Source organism: Vulpes vulpes, chromosome 2 (genome assembly GCF_048418805.1).
Source record: "Vulpes vulpes isolate BD-2025 chromosome 2, VulVul3, whole genome shotgun sequence".
NCBI classification, from domain to species: Eukaryota; Metazoa; Chordata; class Mammalia; order Carnivora; family Canidae; genus Vulpes; species Vulpes vulpes.
In genome coordinates, this window is record NC_132781.1 from 115,029,080 (window position 1) to 115,034,811 (window position 5,732).

The window sequence follows — 5,732 nt, forward strand, 5'->3', positions numbered from 1 at the left end:
GCATGGTGGCCTGGGGCACGATGCCCCAGAAGACAGTGGTCATGCACCTTCACAGAGCTTGCCTGGCCAGGCCCCTGGTGTACCTCCCCGTCTGGACCAGGAGCTCCTCTCCCCGTTCTACAGGTGAGAGAACCAGAGCTCTGGGTGTTCAGTAACTCGCCCCCAGCGGAGCCCGGGCCGGGGTGACTGGCCCTTCCCCTGTAGGACCCGCTGCCTGAGCCACCTGGGACGAGGAGCCGGCTCTTCATTGTCCTCCTCAACTGATCCCTCGACCCGCAAGGCCGTTTTAAATTAAACAAATACACGACCTTTGTGTTAAGGCATCTAAATCCCTGAGGGATCATTTTGGACTTGCTTTCAAAGATTCTCTGGATGAGAACAATCCATAGCTCCCTGACGCCGTGGTCACACCCTGACCCCTGCGTGGACCTCTTCCTGTGTGGCACGCACCGTCGGGAGACAGAGCCAGGGGCATCAAGAGAAAGAGGCAGGGGATCCCTGGGGGGCTCAGTGGTTTAGTGCCTGCCTTCGGCCCAGGTCGTGACCCCGGGGTCCTGAGATTGAGTCCCGCATCGGGCTCCCTGCATGGAGCCTGCTTCTCCCTCTGCCTGTGTCTCTGCCTTTCTCTCTCTCTCTCTCTCTCATGAAAAAATAAATAAAATCTTAAAAAAAAAAAAAAAACCAAAAACAAAGAGAAAGAGGCAAAGCCTCGCATCTATTTCAGGCGGGAGCCTGGGGTGGCTGAGCCAGAGTGCTGCACAGAACACCAGATGCAATTTTAGAAGGAAGCATGGCCAACGCCGTGAAGCCCTGCCCGTTACCTCTGGGTACGTGTCATTGTTTATAGTTAGCAATTCCTCGCATTTTTCCCCCCTCCAAGACTGCAGTTAATTCAGAAGCTGGTGCGAGGACAAGATAGCCATGGACGCGTGTGCCTGCCTGGGCTGAGCCGCCTGGACCGTCTCCAGCCACTGGGAAAGGTGTGCTTTAGAGAGGTGCTCAGACAACACTTGACTCTATCTATCTATCTATCTATCTATCTATCTATCTATCTATTTATTATTATTATTTTTTTGTGGTTCATTTGACACTATTTAGACGTCACATTCCTTCGCGGTTTCCGCCCTGGGAGGACTTGGGGCGCTGTCTCCAGACGGGGTGTATGTGCGTGTGTAGGAAGGCCGTGTGCTGGGGTCTGCAGGGCAGAGGCATGAATGCGAGATCAAGGCTAATACGGTTTTTCTTCCGAGGGGGATGGCATCTTTCATACTTGAAATTCCCACGCGGAACGATTTGGTTGGATGTTTATACGGTCCAGGTTGGCGGAGGGGGGCAAGAGGCGGGCTGTGCCCAGACCCTCCCTCCCCTGTGGGGCGCGGCTCACAGGCCACAGCGGTCCTCACTGCGTGGAGGGTCCACGCGCGGCAATAGTTGCCCACCCGTTATTCTCAATTTGTTAAGGAGGCGCTGGGGCATTTGCCTGTGGAAGGAAGACCCCCCGAGATGCCAGGACGCCTGGAGAAACACGGGGGGCACCCACATGAGGCTGAGTCACGGCTGTAAGACGCGCCCCCCTTGCAAGGAGCGCCCGGACGGGACTGGCGACCGTCTCGTCTGTTCTTTCTCCGGCCCGGGGACACCGAAGCGTGCGATCATCTTGGGGATTTCAGGCGGGATGCCCTTGTCGCTGCTAAAGGACGATGCCACGGTACGGAAAGTGCTGGAGCTGTGCCCGCGCAGGGGGCTCCTCGATTTGGAGCCAGTGCAGGAAGGATTTTGGAGCGTGTGCTTCGTGCCCACACTCTGCCCCTCCGGCTGCTGGGCCTTCAGAGATGAGGGGCAGCCCCGGGGGAGGCCGTGGCCCTCAGGAGCCCTAAGGAGAGGGTCCTGCACAGACAGGCAGCGCTCGAGGTGGCCGCTCTCCCGTCCGCGTCCTGATGGAGACGGTCACCTTCCCTCATTTTTGGCCAAGAGCCCCCTCCTACGGAGGTGCCAGAGTGCGCAGCGTCCCTCCCACACCGCAGGAGGCTTGGGCGCCGGCCATGGGGAGGTACCGTGCGGAGAGCAGAGGTTTCCAGACCAGACACGTAGGAGTGGGGCTCAGCTCTGCAGCTGCCCTCCCGGCTCCCGGGCCACCCCCCTGCCCTGGCGCTAGCGGCTCCAGGCTTCTCTGGGGTCCCACGAAGAGGAGGCATGCAGCGGGCAAGGTGCAGTGGGGTCCAGAGTGCCCTCCTCGCCCCAGGCACCATCGCAGGCCTCCTGGGGTGTGTGTGTGTGTGCATGTGTGTGTGTGTGTGTGTGTGCTTTCTGGGTTCCAGCAGAGCAGCATCCCCAATGTGGGTGCCCACCCCCCGCCCCAGCCAGCTTCTTGTCTCCTCCCTGGGCTCTGCTCTGGTTGCACACCCTGCCCCCAGGACCTCCCCCCTTTCCGGATGAGCCTGCGCTTCTGCAGCAACCACTTGGCTCGTGTCAAGAACGACAAAGGCAGAGGTGCTGCTGGACGGATGCTAGCTGGTCCTCGTCCCCCCACCCCCTGGCCGTCCTGCCAGGAGACGCCTCAGCCTTCCACTCCCCACGCTGCACTGCAGGGGCGGCGCTGGGCCAGGCTGCGGGGGCCCCTCAGCCGAGCAGCTCAGGGGATGCTTGCGTTCAGCTGCAGGTCTGGGAAGGAGGAGAGACGCCCTATGTACCCAGATTGTCCCGAAAGAGCATCTGACAGAGGCCGGGTGCGCAGAGCAGCCCCGAGTTCAGTGACAAGGTCTCAGGGAGCGAGAGGGGGCCCGTGGGCTGGGGTTTCCTTCTGGGATGCCAGGTCGAATTTGTTCTGGAAGAGTCACAAGGCAGCCCCCACTTTGAAACGAAGCTGCCTTTGATGTATTGTCTGGCGGCAGAGCCCGCGGCTTCCCCTGGTCGGCAAACAGGACATGGGAGGAGATGAAACACTTGGCCGAGCTGTGCCTGAGGGAAGGTCTAGCCAGTAGAGGAGCCAATGTCCAACCTGAAGGCACGGAGCTCTCGCAGTGCTTGCAGGCCTCTCTGAGGCCAGACATGAACGTTTCACGTGGTGAATCATCTGGGTTCGGCGTGGGGAGCAGGGAATCCCCGCATCCACTGATGCTTCCATACCTGGGGAGCCCAGCTGGGGCCCCAAGGGGTGTGTGTGGGGCAGTGGAGGGGGGTCCCGGGCTCCCCCTGAGGGAGGACTTCCTAATGATCAGAACCTACTCCCAAATCTAGGGAGAGAGCTCCCCATCACCAGAGGCATTCAAGCAGTCCGTACAAGCCTGTGACGCCAGACTTGCTGCTTCTTGCCAGTCCTGCTAGACTGAAAGCTCCTTGAAGAGAAATCAGAGCCTCCGTGGTTCAGAAGCCCCGATGACCACGACCCGCCCCTGACTGTCTGGCCCGCCAAGGGGACCTCTGTCATCATTGGGTTGGGAGGTGTCTGAATCTTGTAAGGCTTTGTGCCCAGCCCTGTGAGGTCAGCTGGGGGTTAAGCCTTTATTTTGGGAAGGTGGCAGGAGCTGAGAAGAGCAAGGGTTCGAATTCACGAACCCCTGGGTTTCGGGAGCCATGTCATGGGCCAGCACCCGGGGGCGAGGCCGGTGCCACCTTCCCTGGCCCGCTGTCACCAGGCCCCCGGGCTGCCACGGTTGGTCATGCAACTACTGCTTTATCTCAAGGCCTCGGCTTTGGAGGGGAAGGTGGGGGGCCTTCCCGTCCTATGCAACGTACTCCCATAGGATGTCAGGTGCCTATAAAATTCTCATATCACATTTCGAGTTTTAAAAATGGTGTTTTATTTATTTTTAAAGATTTTATTTATTTATTTGAGACAGAGAGAGAGAGAGAGAATGAGCAGGGGAGTGGGGCAGATGGAGGGGTGGGGAAGGAGACTCCCCACTGACCAGGGAGCCCGACACAGGACTCAATCCCAGGACCCCAGGACCACGACCTGAGTGGAAGGCAGACGCTCAGCAGCTGAGCCACCCAGGTGCCCTTGGCCCAGCATCTGTTAACCGGGCTTGCCAAGGGGGTCAGCGGGGTTACTGGGGGGCATCTCCCACCCTGTCTCCAACTGCAGCCCCTCTGCTTTGCTGTGCGAACTGGCCTGGCAGGGGCTTTTGGCCTAAAGAGCATGAAGCCGGGGATCCCTGGGTGGCGCAGCGGTTTAGCGCCTGCCTTTGGCCCAGGGCGCGATCCTGGAGACCTGGGATCGAGTCCCACATCGGGCTCCCGGTGCATGGAGCTGCTTCTCCCTCTGCCTATGTCTCTGCCTCTCTCTCTCTCTGTGTGACTATCATAAATAAATAAAAATTAAAAAAAAAAAAAGCATGAAGCCATCGCTGCTCCTGCTTCTCAGAGGGCCCGTTGCTCCACAGAGGAGACGTGTGGGTGCATCGCTTTCTTGGGGTGCGCCTATAGGTGCATCACTTCCTTGGGGCGGGCCGCTTGGTGCATTGCTTCCTTGGGGTGTATGGCTCGGTGCATTGCTTCCTTGGGGCACGTGGCTCAGTGCATTGCTTCCTTGGGACAGGCCACTTGGTGCATCGCTTCCTTGGGGCTCGCTGCAGTGGGGCTGGGGACTTCGGTGGGCACAGCCAGGCACAGGAGCCAGTTTTCAGTGACGTCCTGGGCAGGAGGATAGCTCTATGAGAGATCACACCTCATTTGAGAAAGGCCAGCAGCCACTAAGTTAGGGGGACCTTCGGGGTCTGCATGGGGGCGTGCGGCTGTGGAGGCAGGCACCCATGAAAGGGGATCCCGGGGTACCGAGGGAGGGCAAACCGTGTGCCCAAACATTCTGCTTTCCAGCGCTGGTGCTCCAGACTTGCAGTCTGTGGTCTGCTCTTGGCCAGCGGCACAAAATCCTAAACTTGCTGACCTTGTACCCAAACCTTGTGTGTGGGACAAAGGTGGTCGGGGAGGCAGAGGGGAGTTTGTGGGAGCAACACCCTTGCAAGGATTAAGCCTCTTGACTTTCGTCACGTGGAGACCTTGAGGCTGTTGTCAACTTCTTCCAAGTAACTTCGTTAGGTGCCCTGACTTCTTCCTGTGTAGGAACCAGAATTATGTGCCAGCTTCTGAATTTGGAATTGTTATTCTGCTGCTAGGTCGTCTGTGTGTGTGTGCGCACACGCGTCCACCGGTGAGCAAGCATTTGTAAGCTTGCTGTGACTCAGAGGCGCCCCTATTCCTTTGCTTTCCCTCCTTTCTGTCTGGACTCACAACTCCTCTGCCCCAAAGACATGTCTTTTCTTTGCTCCAAATCTCCATTTCTTCCCCCTGCCCTGCGCTGCTTCCCAGGGCCTGGCTCTGATGGCCAGCCTGCAAACCTCCGCCAGAGGAAACACAGAAAAATCTGGAAAAATATTTGTTTAATTAGCAGAAGTGATCTGTGGGAGCCTCCGAGGGATCCGGATCCATTCCTAACCGGCTGGCCTGCAGCCGAGCCTGATGAATTTTCCTGCAGGACTGTTTCTTGGTTTTGAGCTGAGTGATTGGTGTTGGGCTCCGAGCTGACGGCTGGCCCAGCAGAGGTCGACCCACAGCCTGTCTGGACCCTGCTTCCTCTTGCTGGGCAGTGCAAGCATGTCGTGGCATGGAGGGAAGCGTGGGGTGGGCCTGGGGGACGTCAGTGCAGGTGCAGCACCACCCAGACCACGCTCTTGTCACGTCTCCTCCTTGGGCGAGTCTCATGCTCCGCGAGTGTGGAATGCTCACTGGAGAGG

At 58.6% G+C, this 5,732-nt stretch overlaps 1 long non-coding RNA gene across 1 annotated transcript; it reads left to right on the forward strand.

The window, feature by feature from the left end:
* Positions 1 to 778: 778 nt before the first annotated feature.
* Positions 779 to 3,795, forward strand: LOC140596187 (uncharacterized). The gene is made up of 3 exons (XR_011998208.1): positions 779 to 980; positions 1,462 to 1,708; positions 3,238 to 3,795. It is a non-coding gene; the product is annotated as an uncharacterized lncRNA (long non-coding RNA).
* Positions 3,796 to 5,732: the final 1,937 nt, after the last annotated feature.